The sequence below is a fragment of the Coturnix japonica genome, chromosome 2, assembly GCF_001577835.2.
Source record: "Coturnix japonica isolate 7356 chromosome 2, Coturnix japonica 2.1, whole genome shotgun sequence".
Classification (NCBI taxonomy): domain Eukaryota; kingdom Metazoa; phylum Chordata; class Aves; order Galliformes; family Phasianidae; genus Coturnix; species Coturnix japonica.
In genome coordinates this window covers 67,317,021-67,325,941 of record NC_029517.1, presented here as the reverse complement: position 1 = coordinate 67,325,941, position 8,921 = coordinate 67,317,021, and the positions used below count along the sequence as shown (strand labels likewise).

The window sequence follows — 8,921 nt, the reverse complement described above, 5'->3', positions numbered from 1 at the left end:
GGACACTTCTTTATAGAATCATAGAATCCTTGGAGCTGGAAAGGACCTTTAAAGGCCATCTAGTCCAACTCCACTGCAGTAAGCAAGGTCATACACAGCTTGATCAGGTTGCCCTAGGCCTTATCCAGCCTCACCTTGAAAGTGTCCAGAGATGGGGCATCCACCATACCTTTTGGCAACCTGTTCCAGTTTCTTACACCTTTGCTGTAAGAAACTTCTTACATCTATCCTAAATCTACTCTCTTTAAGTTTGAAACCATTTCCCCTTGTTCTGTTAAAACAGACCCTGCTCCAGTGTCTTTTCCCTTCTTTCACATATCCCCCCTTTAGATAACTGAAGGTCGCTATCAGGTCACCTCGCAGCCTGCTCTTCTCCAGGCTCAACAGCCCCAGCTCTCTCAGCCCGTTGTTTTTTTACCGAGGCTGGGGATGTGTGGGGATGTGTGGGGATGTCAGCCACATTTAATGAGCACACCTCTGAAAATTACACCTCCTCGCTGCAGCCAACCTTCATCTCCAAATGCTGAACACACTGATGAAGACAGTGAACAGCAAAGTGGCATAAAAACTTAACTGTCGGCTGACACAGCAGGTGCACCCAGTGAGAGCAGCTTGGAGTGTGGAAATTATTCTCTTAACCCTTTTTTCCCCTCACTCTCCAAATAAGCACCTTCTGCTTCTAGGAAGGATGGGCTCTGGACAAAACAGAACTGCACAGGAGCTGCCATAAGCAAAGACTTGTTAGGCATATTTAAATGAACTCAGTGCATTTCTACATGCAATTAGTTGTCATTTATTTGAAGGTACTCTGTTAACATTCACGTTTTCTGCTTCCTAAAACTCCAATTAATGAGGGCTGAGCCTCAACCTGAAACTATTTCTTGTGTTGAAAAAAAAAAAAAAAAAAAAGATGGAAAAAATGTTATTATCCAAAGCAATAAAGAATTCTTTGCATCCTGGAGAGGATTGAATGTTTTAAGGACAGAGGCTGGGCAAGCTAGATTAAATAATTGAAGCAAGTTAAGACTCTGGAAGCCAGTTTTCACTTAATAAGGAGGTAAGTGGTGTTTCAGCCACCATTATTAGTCCTCCACTTTCTGCTGCTCTGATTATGTGGTCTCAGAAAACAAACTAGCCCCAGCGTCTCTAAAGCAGAGCAACAAAGAAACAAGCATGCCTTATTTGTGATAAACTTGAATATGTAGTTAAAAAGCATTTCCAACAGCTTTTATTTTACAACAGCTTTGATTTTTCACTTTCATTCTCTCTGTTGTTTCAAGTCAAGTGTTTAGGAAAAATAAAACCCAGATTATTTGTTATAACATTGTTGACCTGGTCAGAAGGGCTGGTGACTGACCATGGCTTTGAACCATCTGCCAAAAACCTTCATCTGTCTTTCCCGAAGAACATCAACACTCTTCAGCACCCACAATGGTGGGCCCTCTGCTCTCAACAGAAGTGGACAGCTCATGCCCATGGATTGTCATTGTACTCCAGCATCTTCACAGACTCAAATCATCCAGTCACGTTGGTCTTCAGGTTACAGGTACTCCCCAGAAGACAGGACATTTGTGGACATATGCTTTCATGGTTAGATTTAGAAATGCTGCATTTTAACACGGAATAGAAATCTGTGGATTTTTCAAGTACTTTTAAAATACCTTTTCTTTATGTCAGTCAAACAAAAAAGCCAGCTATACTTAACTTGTGCTGCATAAGCAAGTTCCTCTCACAATATACCAAGCGCTTTCATACGATGCTGGTTGGCACTTCAGACCCTGAGCCAGGTTTGTTAAAATCTGTCCAAATACCATAAATGAAATACGAAGGAGCTGTGCTACAAATAGAGCAACTGCAGAGGCTATGGCCCTGCCTACATTCACTCTCGTGTATTTTTACACAAAGCCTAGCAATGTATGATGTGGGTGCCAGCTATAGCTTGTACCGTACTGCCAACACAACAGGATCCAAAAACAGATAACAAGGAAAATTCTAGGGCAGGAATAAGATTTGTTGGTGTTTTTTTTTTTAAAGAATCATCATTGTAACACGTTTTATAGACATTGAAAATATAGATGCAAACTGCACTACAACTGTCAGTCAAAAATCATCTCAAAGTCATCACCTCCCTCCCAGAAGGGAGGCTTTCTGAATAAGGCAGTTCTTTAGCTCCTGCCTCCGCTGCAGAAACTATTGTACCATGGATATGACAGCACCATGACAAGTTCACAGAGCGCATTGGACTGCACGGGATGAATGAGGCCATCTGACAGCCACGCTCAGGGACCCTGCTACAGCCCTGCCAGCACGCACAGCCTTAGCACAGTATGTTCAGGTTGATGGGAACTTTATGACATAACTGCCCAGCAGCATCATGAAGAACCAAGTTTGCCTTCTTTCCTCCCTCCCATCTCACTGAACCCAGAGAAATGCTGCCTGGCCAAGGGCTCGCTCCTTTTGCCAAGGGCAAACCATGCTCTCTGATACTCGGATTTACCACAGCGAACTTTCAGAAACTGGCTTCAGAGGACAGAGAACAAACCAAAACATCTCGCATGGGATTGTGGAAGAAAAACTTCTGAACCAGTCTCAACTTGAAGCCTTCTCATTTCATTCAATAGTAACAAGACTTTCTACAGAGTAGAAATCCACAGCTTGAGCTGCACATCCTTACTGAAGCAGCTGCAAACTTCTTTAAGAATTTACTGCTACTGAGGTTTGAAAGGTTCAACAGCTCTGCCACCCTGGAAATATTTTCATCTTTTATTCCCTTTCTTCCTCATGGATGATGCTATGCTGTAGTAACCTTCCCTTTGTCAGAGATACAGACAACCTAGGAGCTTTCTTGTGGTGCTTCACACACACATACAAAGGGCAGCAAGAGCAGTGCAAGCAGCCCCACTCTGTTCATCCTTTTAGATGCACTCCCATGGATGTGTGAAAAGCAAAATGCAGGTTTCAGGCAGATTAGGGAGCACTCACAAGGCTGTGGGTCCTAGGCTGGTATTGAGCACACATGGGCCGGTGCTGGAGAAAGCTGTCTCTGCAGCAAGAACTTCAACAGTAAAAGTCTGGTTATAAAGACTGCAACCACCTGAAAGTGAATGCCCAAGCAAACTGTTTCACCACATTATTTGTGTGCCTGTTTATAAATATAAAGCAAACTATAATGTGTACAGGTGCTTATCAATCCCTGTAAGAATCTAATATAATGCTGTAACCCTCCAAACCCTAAAATACCACTCTGTGGCACTGCCTCGGGGCTCCAATAGTGATGACTGGACTGCAACAGCATTTAAGTCTCTGGCTTTTTAATCAAGGATTTGAAAGACTCGGGGCTATTTTGTTACCCTTTTTTTTAGTAACTACACAAGAAATGCTGTACTCCAAAATACATGGCAAGTTTGGGTTCAGTAGATTCCTAAGCAGCGTGACCTGTTCCTTGAAAAAAAAAGAACAAAGAAACAGTCTGAAATAGAAACATAGATATCATCTATATCTATCCTCTCTCGAGAGATCACACCTGCCGCACACTGAACTTTTGGAAAGGGATCAGACAAAACTCCACCATCCTTGCCTATTTTTTTCTACTTTACACCTATTTTTAAAGACTTTGGCTGACAAATGCCGTCAGTTTCAGGCTGGAGCTTAGCCCTGACCAGGTTCTAACCCAGCTCACTGCTGAGCTCTGCCCAGCACAGCTCCACTCAGCCCCTCATTGCCCTCCTGATGCATTTATTTGGCTGGCAAAATAAAAGTAATGCTGTCTGCACCCAGTGCTAGCCACTCATTACTATTACCCCTTTTCCACGTGGCTCTGAGGAAATAATTGCATTAATACTCATTTGCTGAGAGTGCCATTCAGACTGGCTGCCAGTTTTGAGCCCCTCAAGCCAGCCCATAGACCTGCTGCAGCCCTGAGGGTGCACTGACCTCAATAAGCATAAACAGCCCAGTGACAGGACGCCACACCAGTATCGGGCTCCAAGCTAAAAATCCAACTCTTCACAATCAAACATCAATCACAAGGAGCTTTATTACATTTGGGATTTATTACGGAACTGCCTCCAATTTCCATTTTAAATTATTCCTCCCAGCAGGTTCTCTTTCTTTTTGCACTGCCTTTCTTTCCACCTAAGGCATTTTAAGTTCTTCATTTTTACTATAACCTGGAGAACAAAAGAGGTCTCAAACACCTCGACTTCGTTTGCAGAGCTGAAGAACATCTGGACCCTGCGATGACAACAAAAGAAGGGAAATTGTATAACTGCATACCTGCACTAAGAGCGTGAGGATTTACTCCTCCTAAGAATATTCAGAATGCAACAAAGGAAAACTACGGATGATCAGAATCTTCTACAGAGTGTTTCAATTTTCACTCATGGAAAAAGAGCTATATTTAGAAGGCATTATACATTACTTTTTCTTCTGGTAAATTCAGTGGAATTAAGAGAACCAGATGGCCAAATATCTATGGAGTATTCAGATCTATTACACTGATGCAGAAACATTAGAGAGGAAGAAATCCTACACGTCTTGAGAGTAAGTAGCCTGTGCAGACCACATAATAACAAATGACATCATTATGCACTGCCTTGAAGAAAATGGCCTTTTGACTTTCAACAATTTATGTGTGCTGTGGAATGTCAAGCTCTTCACATTTTCTTTTCTATTAAAAAATAATAATAATCCTGAAGCGCTTTTCCCTCTGATTAAGCACTAAGATTGTGCAGTGAAAAACCTCTACTCCCAATAAACAATCATTTGGCAACATCGGTGATCATAGGATTTGAAAATCCTGGTATTACAAAACAGTGGTTTACTATTTAAGGGTGAGTGAAAAATGAAAAGCACAGCTCCGAATTCCAGCCTGAAAAAGCCAACCCGCCCACCGCAGCATCACTGATGCACACCAGGAAAAACACCCCAACCATGGGGAAACATTATCGCTGGCTTACTGATCACCAGCAAAGAAAACTTCCTGGATCAATTGTGTCAGCATCCTCTACTGATGGAAGAAGCTTTGCTGTGAGCCTGAAGCCTTTACTGTTTGAAACCCACCCCCAGGGTGCGGCACAGAGGAAGGATGATGCAGTGCCAAGGGTCCGTGGGAGACGCAGACTCAGCTCCCTGCCAAGAGCCCAGCTCTGGGGTTGATTTTGCCATCCAAGTGGTGGAGACACCCCCCACATCCCTGAGCACTGAGGTGCTCACGCAGGTATCAGCGTGCAGCATGCAGCCTCCAGAAGCAGTTCCTGGAAAGCAAAGCCTGACCTGCCACACTTTGCTCACCAAGAAACAGGCCCCGAGAACTGGAAGACGAAGTGAGAAGCTTCAAAGTTAACACATACAACTGAAATTCTGCCTAAAACTCCATTTGAAAAATCACCGTTTCAGGCACATTCCACAAATAACAACTGCAGCTCCGTTTCAAAGTTATGGCTGTAGTTACCCCAGCACTGCACTACCACGTTTCTGAAACACAATCAATGACCATCAGAAAGGGGAATAGTTTTGAGATGAAACCTGATGTTCCATTTTCTCAGCCTGCAAATAAACGTGATGAGCGCTGACATGAAAAGCATTTCAACTGTGCAAACACTGTTTTGTTCTATAAACACTAATAGGAAAGCACCTACCAACGCACCACGGCTCGGTCTAGCTGATTAAAAACTATTTTAAGCAGCATCCCCATACATTGTGTTAAAAATAATGTTCTGTTTTATAACAGGGAACTGAAAAACAAGCTGACAACCAAAGAACCGTAGTGAAACACAGGCTCTGGTTTTAAAGGACATTCATGTTGTAGAGGATCATGAGAAGATTCTTCCTTTTCCCCCCACAGATTTTAATATGAGCACGCTCTCTAATGACATCCCTAGAAACTATCTGAAGGAGGACTTCCCTCCTGCTCACCCACTAACTGCCCAGCCCTGACAAAACTGAACACATTGCACGTGCCAGCCCAACTAATTCAAGCTCACAAATCGCTACCCCGTCACTGACAGACCTGTACCTACATGGTGTTTTCCCACACAGGTTTTACTGGTTTAAATTTAGATGCTGATATTTAGATATCAGTCAGTGTGAAAAGTGCACAAAGGCTAAATTAATTAGACAACTTATATTTGTTTCAGGTTGTTTCTAGAGTGTAAGGTGGTCTTTATGTTCATGAAAATCCATGACTGTGACTTGTGCTTTTTACAGTACTGATGTGAGAACCCTGTGCCATACTCCCAGTGCTGCCTGCAGTAGTTGCAGTCCCCAGAGGTGGTATTAATGCCACAAGGGTTTCAGTCACCAGAGACCTCATCCCATAAGACGCTGGATCCATCTCTTAAAGTCCGTAGGAACTCTACCATGAATGCCCCTTGCTGAAGGACTCGGCCTTAAACCAACCTTCAAACACGAATCAGACCAGGGATGTCTTCAAACGTGGTTCTTTTGGGGCTTGGTGGCTTGTTTTGCTTTTTCTTTACAATTCAGGTACCTTTGTTCAATTCACTGAGTTGGGGTTTATAGCAAAAAAACAACCCCCCCCCAAAAAAAAACACCACCCAACAACTACTCTCAGCCGTGAAACTAACTTGTGATTAACTGGCAGGAACATCGCAATTACAGCCAGAAAAGAAAAAAGCATTGCTCAAAACTCTGTATATTTTTATCTACACATATGTGATTACAAGTGACTTCTTTGACACCAGATACGCCGTGCATTCTGTGCACATCACTGCAGCTTTAACCATGAACTTCTCTCTCCTTAACCCTTTTGAACACGAGCATATTGTTAACACTCACAAAACCAAAATCCAGAAGTCAACTTCCTTGTGGCTTCCTCAGCTAAATCACATCATCTTGTCCCACTCAGGAGCAATGTCAGTGTTTGTGTACCTGTGAGCTGCTTTATACACTTTTGCAGTTAACTCAAGCACCTGGAACAACATCCTGCCAGGGGCAGGATCAGAACCAGCAAAGCCACTTTTTTTTTCTTTTTGGAGGCAGTTCTGACTTACCATTATGCTAAAGTACCACCACTCTTGTTAGCGAGACCTGGTGCAAGCCAGCATGTCAGCTTTGGTGCCTTCCTGCTAGGAGAAGAAGCCCTTCATCAGCAGATGGAACATCCAACACGCAAAGTGTAACTTCAAGTAGAAGTGTACTGAAAAGAATTCTTAAGAAGAAGCCCTAAGTGACAGTTCAGTGTCTGGATCCCAGGCACAGCACGGATTGCTGCCACAGTACCTTGCAGGCTGCAGAAGACAGCCCAGTTGTCTCCAGCAAATGTGTAGGCAAGGGATTGTTTTCTGCTAGGAAATAATTAGACTAACAACACATTTTCGTTAAAACACTGTGCAACAATAAAAAGGGTTCTGATAACAGGTTTGTATTTCACTTAAGCATAAATTGACAATGCACATCATATCAGAGATGTGACAGGATTTTAAGACAGGGTTTAGTCCTTTCGTTACAATCAGTGAAGGTCAAACGCTAACGTGCAGTTTGGAATGAGAGGCTCTGAGCACTGGGAACACATCCTGCATGGGTGTAACTCAGGTCAACGACCAGAGGAATCAGGCTGGTCAGGACTAGCTGAGAACGCAGCCATGGTTTGGACTTCCCTTTATGAGGGATGAATGTAAGCGCCAGGTTGAGCAGACAGATGCTAAGAGCTCTGCAGATAATCCTCTGGCAGCATCACACACATAAGGCAGGTAGTGAGGGCATCTGACGGATAGTACTCCTGGAGCTCTGATACTGTAACGCAGCTAAAATCCAAGGAACACGCTTTCAAAGCAGCACAGATGACCATCCATTTATTTCAGAGGAGAAGGCCGATCACACACTTCACGAGTCACTAACGCGGCGGAATTCATTTATTGCCTCTTACTCTCAGAACACGCGGGTGCAGGAATTACCAAACACTACCAGCGTAGTACCAACTTGCTAAGCAGCTCCTAAAATTCGCCCAGAGAACCGTCTCTCCTGGTCACTTCTCAGCACGGCCCGTAACACAGCACGAGGCAGAGGCCGTGCAGCCGACACAAGCAGGGTTCTGCAGCACCGTGCCTTTTCAGAGCAGCATTTTGAACTCGCTGAGCCCCAGACTGCCACTGACACTCTTGACCTGCAATGCTTCACTCCCACCATTGTTCTGGGTGTGAGCAGACGGCCTCCCCGCCACGCACGCTCGCTCACACGCGCTGTGCGTTACATCATGCGCTTCGCCGCTAATAGTAAAGCCGGCAGAAAGGGATTTTATTTTTACACTTTCACACCACCCACTCCTAATTACTGTCAATCAGTGTCTCCTGCATAGTACACACTGCAAATATGCATGGCCTTATTTGTGCTGGGGTTTTTGGCAAAAAATTTCCACCGTTGCTAAAAACCGACCGGGCCGCCCTGACTGCTGACTGAGGTGGGCAGGAGCAGCCTGCAGGCACACTGTTCTCCCTGGGAGCCATCACAGCTCTCTGACTTCAGGGTGTGTTTCTATCAGTGCTTTTGTGCTTCTCCTCTACCAGGACTCAAGTGGGGATGTGTCTGTAGTGCCACTCCCAATCTGTCCCAATAACCAACACAGCAGCAGAAGCCGGGGGGTGATTCTGTCCCCAAACCCGGTTTCCCAGCACACGTGCCCGCACACCACTTGTTTCTTTTTATAGCCTGCTTTTCCTTCTGATGCAAAAGTAAATCCAGCTCAGATGATTTCCCTGCCTTAACTTTTGTACAAGAGGAAGACAGAAAGCTAAAAAAAGAAAATTAGACACTTCATGAAATTCGTGATTAAGGCACAGAAACTAACAAGACAGATGGGCTGAAACAGTCAGGAAGCTTCAGTTCATCAGCCCATGTTTTTCAAAGTAAGCTATTGTCTTCCTCATTGACAGTTCTTAAATCCTGCTTTTCCATCTAGTAAC

At 44.1% G+C, this 8,921-nt stretch overlaps 1 protein-coding gene across 10 annotated transcripts in view; it reads right to left on the bottom strand.

Annotated features, from left to right (window-relative positions):
• Window positions 1-8,921, bottom strand: part of ATXN1 (ataxin 1) — a 194,601-nt gene that overhangs the window by 108,800 nt on the left and 76,880 nt on the right. The window lies entirely within an intron of this gene.